Raw genomic sequence first — 14780 nt, 5'->3', positions numbered from 1 at the left:
TGTGACCCCGAGTGGGACTGGTATGCCCAGATGTGGGTCCTTTGCTGTCCATGCCACTGGAGTCAAGCCATCCTGGCTGATGAGGGGTGAAACCCCAAAACCATCCTAGGATGCTTGTTTTGAGTCCAGCGAGGATCTGACTTGGCAGATCGGGCTGGACTGTTCCCATTGGGCGCAGGTTCAAGACTGATTTGCATATGGCTGTGTTCAAACTGGAATGGAATAGGGAGCAAATAAACAATGGATTTAGGCCTATATCTTTGTACTGGGGTGAATGTATGACATTGTTCTGCATTCCGTCCATCACTTGTTCTTTTTGCAACGGTATGCCTGATGCCATAAATCTGGTCTGCTTATAATGAACCACTATAACAAGGGTAGTTGATCTAGCTTATTATTTGTAAAAAGCAAATGTTAAAGCCACTAAGCCCTTAACGGTTGGTTATTGCATTGTATTACATGCCATAAACATATATTTTGTTCCATGTAATCTCACAGATTTACAGTCATAGGCCACCCACTCAGACAAACCCTGTAGTTTTTCACTGTGATGATTCTAGTTCCGCTCCTGTTGAAAGGGGTTGTAAGTTGTTTTGCAAGCTGTACTTTTCTACGTATTGTAATTTTATAACTATAGTTATGATGGTTGCCAGTTTTATGTACACTTAGATAGCCCAGTGCTAGGTAAATTGTAGAGCTAATGTTAAAAAGTAAAATATTAATCAGTTCATTGGGAAAAGTCTTGCAGATTCACAGGTTTGAGCTGTTTATTAGTAAACGTTATTTCAAAACCTGACCTACTTATTGTGAAAAGCTTGCATAAAAAAAAGCCTTTGGTATTGATTGTTATTACACTGTGTTAAAGCCTGTAGGCATGTACGTTGATACATGCTATTTCACAGATTACCGTGGTAGGCTATGGTTTTGGTGTTGGTGATCCACCCGAGCAAAACTACAATAACCCTTCTTAGGCTCTCTTAGGAGCGATACAATTTTGCTTTGCTAAGTGTAATTTGTATACATTTGTACTTTTATGACTGTATGCTGGATGGTTGAGTTGGGGAAAATTTACTCTCAGTACAATGGGCTTGAGTTCGGTATGGTGGCATGCCAATGATGAAGGTTATAGGCCTGATTGTTTATTACAGCAGTAGGCCCAACATATTGATCTTAAAAAGCATATTTCAAAGTCAGTAAGCATTTAATTTGTAATTACTCTAAATTAAAACCTACAAATGGGTATTTTGTTACATGAGATCTCACAGATTACCATAGGTAGCAAGAGTTCTGGTACTGGTTTTCTCCTCTGACAAGCCATGGCTATAGGAAATTTGTATTGTCAGAATCCTTTTTATGGATCCTAGTAGAGAGTCGTATTTGCTTTGCCAACTGTAACTTTGTGTACTATGTCATTTTCTGACTGCATTCCTGATGGTTGCTGTAGGAAGCTGGCTCTATATATACTATATCAAAGTATGGAATAGTGTTCACAGGTGTCAGTGGATCGCCAGAGGCTTTACAGAGGCTAAAGTAGATAATACTAATGCTCTCTTTTGTGGCAGTGTGGGTGAGCAGTTAGGCTTATCAGAGGGCAGTGCTAAGCATTTGTTGTACACACACAGGCAAGAAATTATTACACACACTCAATGACTAAATCCAAGACCAACTGTTTGAAAATATATAACTTTTTGTATATTTATTTCATAGAACCAAAGCTACTTTACTGCAGTCAAATACATTTTGTAATATCACTGTTTTTCAGTATCAAAAGGTGACACAGTGCATTTTTCAATCAGTACAATGTTATCTTATGGGACGAAACACAATCAGCAATATGCAGGTAAGTAAACAATTTACAGTTTTGAACTTGTGGATGAAGAATCAGTACCAGGCAAGACTGAGGTAAGTGACAAAACTGCACCACCAGCGGCAGTGTGGCGGCCGGGTGCAGAGGTCAAACTCTGGTCCTGGTGCCAATGTTATCCAATGGAGATAGGGGGTCAATAGAAGTGGTACTACTTGCAGGTATGTAGCACAGTTTTGGAACCTAGTCGCCGGGGGTTAAGGTAAGCACAGGGGAGGAAGGGGTGGGGCATAAGGCAGCACCAAACTTACACCCTCAGTGGCACATGGGTGGTCGGGTGCAGAGTGCCAAAACAGCATTAGGCGCCCAATGCAAAGAAATGGGGAATCTTGAACTTGGAAAAAGGCGGCAGGCTCAGGCTCTGGTTTGCTGAAAACCTACAGCTGCACAGGTAAGTTGGGATGTGCTGTGGTGTCAGGACACCATCTGTATATCTCCCAAAGACACAGGCTCTGGGTTCAGGGGTGTCCTTTAGTGACGGAAATCAGCTTACTGGTATGATCGCACTTGGGGGAGGGGGCATTGTGCAGAGGCTGCATGTGATGTCGTGGAGTTCAGCAGGGGTTAACCCACAAGGAACTTTTGCTCAGGGTTGCTGGGGAACCTTTCCTTGATCGGTGGGCCTCTTGGACTTGGGTCGTGGGTATCGGGTGCAGAGGTGGTTGACTTTGCAGTTCCACAGGCATTGCTTTGGACTTTAAACTTGGTTTTCTTCTGGACAGGTCTGCTGATCAGGAGTCTTTTTAGAAGGCAGGCAGTCCTCCCAGGGTTCTGGCTGGTGCATACCAGTCAGGCACAAACTAGTACTTTGGTCAGTTTTTAGGAGGCACCTCCGAGGTGCCCTCTGAGTGCAATTATTAATGAATCCAACACTGGTATCAGTGTGGGCTCATTAATCTGAGATGTTTGGTACCAAACCCCTTCGAATTTGATAGAAGCCACCATGAAGCTGTGGAACTCGTATTGACAAGCTCCCAGCCCATGCACTCAGTATGGCTTCACTGTGCACTTATAATGTCTATGAATGGACTTTGACACTATATGCGCATATATGCGCAATCCGTTCTTTCCTTACAAACAGTATAGTGCACCCAGCCTTAGGGCTGTAAGACCTGCTGGAGGGATGACTTACCTATACATCTTGGAGTGCTGGTAGGCCTGGCACACAGGGATGTGTACCAGGTCGACTCTTCACATTTATCTGCACCAAAACACGCAGACTGCAGTGGCAGTGTGCATGTGTTTGGTGAGGGATATTTTAGGGTAGCACAATATATGTTGCAACCCTTAGAGACCCTCTCTGTTCACAAGGCCTTTGGTACCACTGGTACCGTTTACAAGGGATTTTTATGTGAGCCAGAGGTGTGCCAATTGTGGAAACAAAGGTACAGTTTTGGGAAAGAACACAGGCACTAGTAACTAGGTTAGCAGGAACCCAGTGCACATTCAGTCAAAGATGCTTCAGAATTCAGGCAAAATGTGGGACGTGGGTATCGCAACAGAAACCCACTTTCCTACACAAGGTTTTCTACCGGACTTAGGGGCCAACGTCCATGAAACCACCAGCAGTTCTGGTTTACCTGCCTTGGTGTAGAGGTGCTGGTCGCGTTGGTAGTCTCGAGCGCTACGCGGTAAAGTCAATGGAGATATACCTGCAAACAGAAAGGCTGCAAGTGGAGACTGGGAAACCTATCCGGCTGATCCCAAAGGGGAGCTTGGCCTTTGAGGGTCTCTGGAGTACGAAGAGACAGTTGGTTTACATGGACCCAGGTGGGGGGCTCGGGTGCATAGGTGTTTTGTCCGGTGGGTTGCTCGAGTCAGAGGATCTCACTTGGTTTCGGTGAGCTGGAGAGGGCATGAAAACAGGACTGCAAGGTTACTCTTGATGATGAACTTGGAGATCCTCACTTACCTCATTGGCAGGTTGGTGTTGGCTTTGGAGGTGTACGGGTTGAACACACAACAAGCTGTGGGGCTTGCAAGACCTCTGGTACCCCAATACTTGTGCAGGGAGGCTCCAGTAAGGCTCAGTGTCTCAATACTTGGTGAAGCGACGGTTCTGACCTCCTGGACTCTCAATGATCTCCTTCCGGTGAGTTGCTCCCTCGTTGGACCCAGTGGTCAGCAAAATGGTGAGCCGGGGCAGATGGAGACGGTGCTTGCAGATGCAGGGAGATGGCTCCTCCACCTCAATGGAGATTCTGCTTGGTTGGCGAAGTATTGGACAGTTCTCCAAGGGTTTGGGGAGGGTGTTCAGCGGCAGGAAAAGCCATTTCTTGCAACTGTCGGGAGAGCAGTAGCTAGGCAGGATTTGGTGGCAGTTTCAGTGCTGGTCCACAGTTCTTGCGTTGTTGGCTCTTCTTTGTAATTCTTATGTACCCAGGTAGTCAAAGCTGAGTTCCTGGTGTCAGGGGACCACCTAAATACTGAATTTAGGGGCATTAAGTGGAGTATAAGGTAGTAGCTAATGGGCTACCTCACCTGGGGTAACTAACCTCCCTATATGACCACTTCCTGAGGAGAGTGGGCATAAACCTGACCCAGAGTTCCTTGTTTAACATAAACAAGATGGTCAAACCCTTCTTTGAGTGTCCACTTCAGGTGGACCACCTTTGAGGTAGTGTGACATGCCTTCTGACTAGCTAATTTTCTCACCTGCTCTGTTGCCAAATGGGACACCATCAACACCTGACGAGCAGGCATTGTTCCCGCCGTCTGAGAACGCTGGCTCTCCCTTTCAGGGGATCAGAAACTCGTCTATGACAATCTGGAAGATACAAGTCAGCCAAAACACTAAGGGGCATATGCATCAACCAAACGAATACCGATTCCTTAATAGCGAAAAATAAGGAATCGCCATTAAGGAATCGGTATATGGCATGCATCAACAGATTCGGTAAAATTTAGCGATTCCTTAAAAATCGCTAAATTTACCGATTTCTCAATAGCGGGGCATGCAAACTCCCATTAGCAAATTGCGAGTTCGGTAATACCGAATTAGCTACTAGCGAGTTCGGTAATACCGAGTTAGCTATTACCGAATCGGTAATGGCGAAATCGCAATTTGCCGCGTCGCTCCGGGAACGTGCAGATGACATCACCAACCAGGAAATACTGCAGCCCCACCCACATAGCCTCGACAGAGGAGCAGACAGGAGCTGGGAAGGAAGACTGCCTGTGCAGAGTGAGGCCACACCGACTCTGCAAATCCAAAGATACACACATCATGGCGCAGGAAGTGCCATCCAGCGCTGAGTCAGCACGCAAGCGAAAGCGGAAATTTTCGGACAGGGAGCTCGAGTACCTTATCGAGGGAGTCTCCAGCAAACACGACCGCCTCTTTGGCAAGCTGTCCCTCAAGGTGCCTGAGCAGGAGAAGAGGCGCATATGGCTGCGCATCCGTGAGAGGGTGAATGCAGTTGGCGTCACGACCCGCAGCATCGACGACCTCAAAAAAAGGTGGTACAACCTGCGGAAGCGTGCCAAAGAGAGGATTGCGGGGAGGCTCCGGGAGGCGAGCAGGACTGGAGGCGGACCATCTACAGCACCATCCAACACAGCCCTGGAGGACCTTGTGGAAGGGACGATAGAGCGGGAAGCCGTCGTGGGGGTGACCCAGATGGACACGTCCGGCGCAGCCACAAGTGCCCAAGGTAAGATGCATGCCTGTGCCCACACCCAGCATAGCGTAAATCCATTTCCATGCCCCCAGCCTGATCTCAGTGTGTCTGCAGCTCTGGCACAGACAGCTTTACACATGACACTAGTGCATCTTGGGAGTTGTAGTCTAGTCAGCCCAGTGTGCATGTACAGGCGTAAATCCAATGACCATACACCACATCAGTTGAACATGGATGGAGACTGTTCAGTTAGTGGACCACAGAGGGACATTTATGTGTACAACACTATGTAGTTGTAATTATCCCACTAACCATGCACTGTTTCACACACAGATGCATCACCTGGGGATTCGGACGACAGCGGCCAGCTGATCATCTCGGAAACACCCGTCGAGTCAGACCAGGAGACAGCGCAGGACGCGCATGCATCGCCAACACCTGCCACCCCAACAGCACCAGCACCACCAGCAATGCCACCAGCACCAGCGCCACAAGCAACGGCACCAGCACCAGCGCCACAAGCAACGGCACCAGCCAAACAGGCTGCAGCTACTACAGCCACAATAGCGCAGAGGCGCAGGTCCCAAGTTGCGCCCTTGCAGGAGATGGAAACACCCTCCTCGCAATTGGCACCCAGGCAGCGCACATACACACCACCTGATGCACCACCTGGAGGCGCAAGACACGCACGGCGGCACAGGGCTCGTCGCAGTTCCGTCTCCTCAGCCGAACAGGATGTCCCAACAACCTCTGCAATCGAGGAGAGGATGCTGCGTACACAGCGCCTGCAGGGACGACATGTGGCTAACATTAGCTGCAATATCGTGCGCCTTGCTAGGGAGATGCGCGCCATGACTGCAGCAGTCACGGACATGAGCACGGCGGTCAGGGACATGACCACTGCGGTTGCAGAGGGCAATGCTCAGCTCAGGGAGGAGGTACATGAGCTCACCCGTGCCATGAGGGAGGGCCATGAGTGCCATAAGAGGAGTCACCGGCAGCAAATGTTGCGTTCTGCCGCCGCTACCAAGGCCATAACACGGCACAGCAACAGCACCGCAGTGTTGGCACGCCGCTCAGTCTCCCTGCAGGTGGACCTTGGGCACTTCTGCGGGGATGTCGCGAAGTCACTAGGACACATCACCACTGCTGTGGAACACCTTCAGAGCAGCACATGCAGTGCTGCTGCAATGGGAGGGGATGACACAAGTGAGGCTGCCTCCAGTGTCAGCAGCGTGTCACTGGCAGAGGCCAGCACCAGGCGCCGCAGTTCGCGTGCCTCCACGGGGCCAGGCCGTGGTGAGGCATTGGATACACCTGAGCGGAGGCTTGGGGTACGTGGGAAGCGCCACTAGACAGTTGGACATGCGTGCAGGACCATGGTGGGGCAACCATGGCCATCCAATTACTGTGTATGCACAGGCGTGACTTTAAGGCACCTTTTATTTACATTAATGCAATTGGAGCATGATTTACATTGCTAGTTTTGTTGCACAATCCTCAGTGCTACTGTACATTAAACAGTTGCACCCCAAACTAACTTGTAATGTCTCATTTTCCCATGTTTCAAAAATGATTTTGCATTATGTATGTCCGCCTCCTATGGCCCTCTGCTGTGTTTGGGATGTGTGCCTGTCGTTGTTGGGCGGGTGGTTGGTCATCCCGGTGGTCGTCATCCCTGTCCACCTCTATGGGTATCCCCCTTCTGGTGGCAATGTTGTGCAGCATTGCACATACAGCAATTATCCGGCAGCATATTTCAGGTTGGTATAGCATGGCGCCGCCAGTCTTGTGGAGGATTCGGAAGCGGCTCTTGAGAATCCCAAAAGTCCTCTCTATCACATTCCTAGTGCTGATGTGTGCAGCGTTGTAGCGATGTTCCTGCGGGGTTGCTGGATTTAAGTATGGGGTGAGTATGTATTCACGCAGGGCGTAGGCACTGTCACCTAGAAGATAGAAGCATACACTTAGCATTGGTGATGTACATACATGTGTGGTGTTGGTGTGGGGAAGCGTATTTCTACGTCCCTAGGAGGAGTCCCTCTCCAAATTCTCCGTTGATTAGTCGCCTGTGCATTCCACTGTGGCGGAAGATGTAGGAGTCGTGTGTGCTCCCTGGGAATTGTGCCACTAGGTCCGTTATGATGTTATTGGCATCGCACACAACCTGCACGTTGATCGAGTGGTATGACTTGCGGTTCCGGAATATGTACTCCTTTACTGCGGGAGGACATATGGGGATATGCGTGCAGTCGATGCATCCAATCACATGTGGGAATTGTGCCACCTGGTAGAAAGCCTGTTTGGTGCGGTCCAACTGCTGTGGGGTTGTGGGGAAGCTGATGTGTGTGTGGAGCATTGTCAGCATGGCATCTAGGAATTTCTTGAAGAAGCGTGACAGTGCGCTTTGCGAAACACCTCCGGCCACCGCAATTACCCCCTGGAAACTCCCTGAGGCCAGAAGGTGCAGGCTGCATAGGACCTGAACGTGCGCAGGGATTGCATTTGTCCGGTGTGTCTGGTGCTGCAGTAATGGTTCCAGGTCTGCAATCAGGCGTATGATCATAGCACGATTGAGGCGATACTTCTGGTACACCTAGTCCTCATTCTGCCCGAGCAAGGTTATGCGCAGTCTGAAAACTCGCCCCTGGACCCTTCTCCTGCGTTGTCCTGCTGCATTGATCCGCATCCTCCTTGCAAGCACGTAGAGGGCAGCCATTTTGTGAGAGCCAACAGGGTCTCCTGGGCCACATTTAAGGGTTTAGTGATTGCCTCAATCATTTGCACATGTAGATTTTTTTTTAGCATTATCTTTTTTTTTTTTTTTAACTTTACCTCCAGGTTTTGATTCCCCTTATTTAGCTCTTGCAAAATAGCGATTTTTGGGATTATCGTTATTGGCGAGTTTTGTTGCATTGGGGTGCGATTCGTTATTTGCTATTGGCACTTACCGGGAGCTAATAGTGATTTCGGTAACTGCTAATTCGGTATATAGCGATTCGGTAATTTAGCATTTTGGGTATTAGCGATTAGGTATGTTAGCGGATATTTATTTTGCGATTTGTTATTTGCTCACGTTTTGGGTTGATGCATTGGGATTGGGTATTTGGGACTCACTACCGGGAGCTAATAACGATTCGGTATTTTACCGACTGGATTTTGGCTTGATGCATGAGGCTGTTAATGACTAGTATTGTTACAGGGTGCACATCTAAGGTGCCCTCTGGGTGCATGTCTTCAGAAATCTGTACAGATTTATTAAGATAAGCTGCTTGATACCAAACACCATTTCTTTCAGGGAATCCATCATGTAGCTGGGTAACCCATAATGACCAGTGCCCCTTACGTGTTCTTTAAATGGCTTCCTAAACACTTGCAATGACTGTTACAAACGTAGCAGCAGTGGGAGAATATGCCCTGCACAGTAACCTTCCCACAAGTGTGGTCAGTAGGAAGGACAATAAGTAAAGTGTGCTACTCCAAACAGCACCCCTGTTGCATGGAGGCACACCCAAGTACAGTGCCAAAGCAGAAATTGGCACAAAAAACAATGAGTGTCTAGAGCACAAATACATTTTCAGTAAATCCAAGGAAAACCTAATTTGATGGCAAGGAAGACTGATTTATTAACAACCATAAAATGATTTTAAAACATTGCAAATTAGGCCTTCATTGCAAACTTTTATACAAAAGTATCCAACGGCAAACAAATGGATAGTACTTGTATAGTAATACAACAGACAATGTGAATTGAACCTGTCCCTAATACAGGGTGCAGACATCAGAATGTAATCATGAACACAGTTGTCCAGATATACCCAATACAGCCAACACGTTTTTCGTCTTGGAAGAAGACTTCTTCAGGGCTAATAAACATGTAACAAAAAATTCTTGAGACATATGGTTTGATCATCCAATAAAATAATGTAGATGATTTATATAGAGTCAAATGAGTCTCTATTATTTCACATTTGAGGAATATGGACTCAATCAGAGGCCATCAATATATGCGATGCAATTTGTTAGCAAGCGTTTCTGAAATTGCTGCTCAACTGTGGATGCTAACTTCAGGAATATAACTCCTTATCAAGGGGGGGTTCTTGTTCACTTGCTAACAGGTTTAGGTGTCGATTCGGATCCTGGAAAAACCGGGTACGAAAAACACCTTACAAACCCGCAAGTACGATTCGTACAGAAACACCATTTCCGTACGAATCGTAAAAAACACCGACCGGCAAAAAAAAACATACAAATCGGATCCGGGACACCGCGGACATGACGTCCGGACGGAGTCAACAAAATTATGAACAATGGTTCCAAAAGGGGGGGAGGAATTATTTATACTTGAGAGAAATCAAACTTCACAAGACACAGCATTAGTAGATCAAAAAAGGATTAATCAATATTACACAATGAATAATATTTGCAAAAAAACAAATAATTTATTGTTTTGAGATTCTTTTGAGTGTAAACTCATTTATCAATTCATTGGAATATGAACAAAAAATGAAGAAGGCTGTATATACAATAATATTGACAAGGAAGCGACGCAGTGACAAAGTGAATAAGGTGACTAAGTGTAGTAGTGAAGATGCAAGTATTTACAATATATATACGTGATAATCAATAAAATACACAAACAATTTTTGCAGAGATTCGCAAAAAAACGTCCTCAGCTTAGTTATGGATAAAGGATAAACCTTGTAAGCCACATGTCCTAATTGTTTTATAGTATATACAAGGAGTTCCAATTGATACGGGACTGTAGAACCGTCAACGTTTCGACCCTATAGTAACCAGTCGTTGTGCATAGTCGTATCGGGTCTTCTTCAGGACATAGGTAGTGTATAACAGCCTAAAATTCGGGAGACGAGACAGATTTTTCCCAAATTGCAGTTATTGCCACTCGATTTCAATCTGAAGGCACTGTCAGAATCGTAGAGGGTCCTGATTTGTCTTGGTCTAATTTTTAAGTTTTTCTTTCTTTATACTCAGAATGCAAGGACCTGACTTCAGGGTAGAAATTTGGATTATAGTGCTGTAGACATCAGGACACAAGTTCAGCTGATGTCTTTCGTATTCATCTTCTAATTAAAGGGAGTCCGTCTGCTGCATGCAACCGGACGGAGTCAGGCAGCGTTTCATGAACCAGCAAGTACGATCCGTGCCCACGTCACTCCGCACAGATTATATTTTACGGCAGCCAAAAACTGCCGGGAAATCAGGACGACGCGCAGAAGGAGCACCTGTACGCGTCGGACAGCCATGGACCCCAACCTACGTGTCATCCCGGCCCTCATAGCAGTCCACCTGGTGTACAGGAACCGACGCAGACGCCGCAGAAGGTCAGAACAACACCTAGGGGCAAAGGGGGGGGGCAGGAAACATAACCCCCACCCAAGTTAAAAATCATACATGCCCTGTACATACCTGACCCCCAGGGCATGGTCACTTCGGGGGGCGGGGGCGTCTCCACCAAGGCCTGCGTCCGCCACCACGGAAGTCAACATGGACGCGAACCGGCAACACAACAATTGTGGTACGCACCATACCCACGCCTTAAGAGCGTGGGTACGGGTCGTACCACGCCCACCCCTATGTCACCCCAACAATGGCGGTACGGCCCGTACCCACGTCCCAAAGGCATGGGTACGGGTCGTACCACGCCCACCCCTACGTCACCCCAACAATGGCGGTACGGCCCGTACCCACGTCCCAAAGGCATGGGTACGAGCCGTACCGCCATTGTTGGGGTGACGTAGGGGTGGGCGTGGTACGACCCGTACCCACGCTCTTAAGGCATGGGTACGTGCCGTACCCCTACGGCACCCCAACAATAGCGGTACGGCCCGCACCCATGCCTTTGGGACGTGGGTACGGGCCGTACCGCCATTGTTGGGGTCACGTAGGGGTGGGCGTGGTACGGTCCGTACCCACGCTCTTAAGGCGTGGGTACGGGCTGTACCCCTACGGCACCCCAACAGTAGCGGTATGGCCCGTACCCATGCCTTTTGGACGTGGGTACGGGCTGTACCGCCATTGTTGGGATGACGTAGGGGTGGGCGTGGTACGACCCGTACCCACGCTCTTAAGGCGTGGGTACGGGCCGTACCCCTACGGCACCCCAACAATGGCGGTACGGCCCGTACCCACGTCCCAAAGGCATGGGTACGGGTCGTACCACGCCCACCCCTACGTCACCCCAACAATGGCGGTACGGCCTGTACCCATACCTTTGGGATGTGGGTACGGGCCGTACCGCCATTGTTGGGGTGACGTAGGGGTGGGCGTGGTACGGCCCGTACCCATGCTCTTAAGGCGTGGGTACAGGCCGTACCCCTACGGCACCCGAACAATGGCAGTACGGCCCGTACCCACGTCCCAAAGGCATGGGTACGGGTCGTACCACGCCCACCCCTACGTCACCCCAACAATGGCGGTACGGCCCGTACCCATGCCTGTGGGACGTGGGTACGGGCCGTACCGCCATTGTTGGGGTGCCGTAGGGGTACAGCCCGTACCCACACCTTAAGAGCGTGGGTACGGGTCATACCACGCCCACCACTATGTCACCCCAACAATGGTGGTACGGCCCGTACCCACGTCCCAAAGGCATGGGTACGGGTCGTACCACGCCCACCCCTACGTCACCCCAACAATGGCGGTACGGCCCGTACCCACGTCCCAAAGGCATGGGTATGGGCCGTACCGCTATTGTTGGGGTGCCGTAGGGGTACGGCCCATACCCACGCCTTAAGAGCGTGGGTACGGGTCGTACCATGCCAGTGGACAGACACATAGGGGTGTGTGGCCATCAAACTCAGCAGTGCCCGGACACAGGAGGGGTGGCTGCAGAGTCCTCCCAGCAGTGCCCAGACATAGGAGGGGTGGGTGCAGAGTCCTCCCAGCAGTGCCCAGACATAGGAGGGGTGGGTGCAGAGTCCTCCCAGCAGTGCCCAGACATAGGAGGGGTGGGTGCCTATCACTCCCAGCAGTGCCCAGACACAGGAGGGGTGGGTGCAGAGTCCTCCCAGCAGTGCCCAGACACAGGAGGGGTGGGTGCAGAGTCCTCCCAGCAGTGCCCAGACATAGGAGGGGTGGGTGCCATCACTCCCAGCAGTGCCCAGACACAGGAGGGGTGGGTGCAGAGTCCTCCCAGCAGTGCCCAGACATAGGAGGGGTGGGTGCCTATCACTCCCAGCAGTGCCCAGACACAGGAGGGGTGGGTGCAGAGTCCTCCCAGCAGTGCCCAGACACAGGAGGGGTGGGTGCAGAGTCCTCCCAGCAGTGCCCAGACACAGGAGGGGTGGGTGCAGAGTCCTCCCAGCAGTGCCCAGACATAGGAGGGATGGGTGCAGAGTCCTCCCAGCAGTGCCCAGACACAGGAGGGGTGGGTGCAGAGTCCTCCCAGCAGTGCCCAGACATAGGAGGGGTGGGTGCCTATCACTCCCAGCAGTGCCCAGACACAGGAGGGTTGGGTGCAGAGTCCTCCCAGCAGTGCCCAGACATAGGAGGGGTGGGTGCCTATCAGTCCCAGCAGTGCCCAGACACAGGAGGGGTGGGTGCAGAGTCCTCCCAGCAGTGCTCAGACACAGGAGGGGTGGGTGCAGAGTCCTCCCAGCAGTGCCCAGACATAGGAGGGGTGGGTGCAGAGTCCTCCCAGCAGTGCCCAGATACAGGAGGGGTGGGTGCAGAGTCCTCCCAGCAGTGCCCAGACACAGGAGGGGTGGGTGCAGAGTCCTCCCAGCAGTGCCCAGACACAGGAGGGGTGGGTGCAGAGTCCTCCCAGCAGTGCCCAGACATAGGAGGGATGGGTGCAGAGTCCTCCCAGCAGTGCCCAGACACAGGAGGGGTGGGTGCAGAGTCCTCCCAGCAGTGCCCAGACATAGGAGGGGTGGGTGCCTATCACTCCCAGCAGTGCCCAGACACAGGAGGGGTGGGTGCAGAGTCCTCCCAGCAGTGCCCAGACATAGGAGGGGTGGGTGCAGAGTCCTCCCAGCAGTGCCCAGACATAGGAGGGGTGGGTGCCTATCACTCCCAGCAGTGCCCAGACACAGGAGGGGTGGGTGCAGAGTCCTCCCAGCAGTGCCCAGACACAGGAGGGGTGGGTGCAGAGTCCTCCCACCAGTGCCCAGACATAGGAGGGGTGGGTGCAGAGTCCTCCCAGCTGTGCCCAGACACAGGAGGGGTGGCTGCAGAGTCCTCCCAGCAGTGCCCAGACACAGGAGGGGTGGGTGCCTTTCACTCCCAGGAGTGCCCAGACACAGGAGGGGTGGGTGCAGAGTCCTCCCAGCAGTGCCCAGACATAGGAGGGGTGGGTGCCTATCACTCCCAGCAGTGCCCAGACACAGGAGGGGTGGGTGCAGAGTCCTCCCAGCAGTGCCCAGACACAGGAGGGGTGGGTGCAGAGTCCTCCCAGCAGTGGACAGAGACATGGTGGTGTGTACACCATCCTACAAGTAGCAAAACTCCATGGGTGCATGAAGGCATACACAAAGTGCGACTATATTGAGAGTGGCATGCCAACACATCACTGACAGCAGTTTCCTACTCCCATGAGGGTGGATGTCCATCCCCCACTGCATGACACACCACATGTGGGTGTGATGACAAATGACACATGCTTACTCACCCCTGGCGCTGGCAGCACAATACACACACTGAGAGCATGCAACAAGACTGTATATTCATGTGCCACCCTACTAAACTAAGAGACCCAAAGGGAACACATACTGTCACGCACAGTCCAGGACTGATAGGAATGTACAGGTGCTGGGGCAGCCAACAAGTTGGTGCCTCCCATGGAAGGAAAAGGGTGGAGTACCCACAGATACAATGCCAACAATTGTCAGACAGGTGCCCAAAGACCCTGCAGAACACGTAACACATGTGTGCGAGGCTGGGAGTACACACATGCATAGTGCGTAAAAGGGAACATGTCCACATGAAGTCATGTCAATATACTCCATACACAAGTACAGTGACCACCAAGGATGCCACAAATGATGCAGGTGGAGACATTGCTGAGCATGCATGGCCAAAGTTGAAGGGATCCGTCACACACCTAGGAAATGTAGACAGAGCTCAGCACAACAATTGGGAAACACCCTGCAGGGAAGATGTCAGGGTCCACAGAGGAAGGAACACACCTTGGGACAATGTCACCATACAGTAAGAGCTTTCATGACCAAAGATTATTTGCAGATACCTTGTGATGGCACACAGATACCAGGGTCCACCCCATGAGCAGCACACTACAACATTTCCCAGACACCTAACACATTATCACCACCCCG

The 14780-nt window shown here is 50.7% G+C and overlaps 1 protein-coding gene across 1 annotated transcript in view; it reads left to right on the top strand.

Moving 5' to 3' along the window:
- DNAH8 (dynein axonemal heavy chain 8) overlaps window positions 1-14780 on the top strand; it is a 13985216-nt gene that overhangs the window by 2033932 nt on the left and 11936504 nt on the right. The window lies entirely within an intron of this gene.

This window comes from Triturus cristatus, chromosome 6, assembly GCF_964204655.1.
Source record: "Triturus cristatus chromosome 6, aTriCri1.1, whole genome shotgun sequence".
Taxonomy (NCBI): Eukaryota; Metazoa; Chordata; class Amphibia; order Caudata; family Salamandridae; genus Triturus; species Triturus cristatus.
The sequence above is the reverse complement of the archived record's forward strand: the minus strand, read 5'-3'. Positions and strand labels throughout refer to the sequence as shown.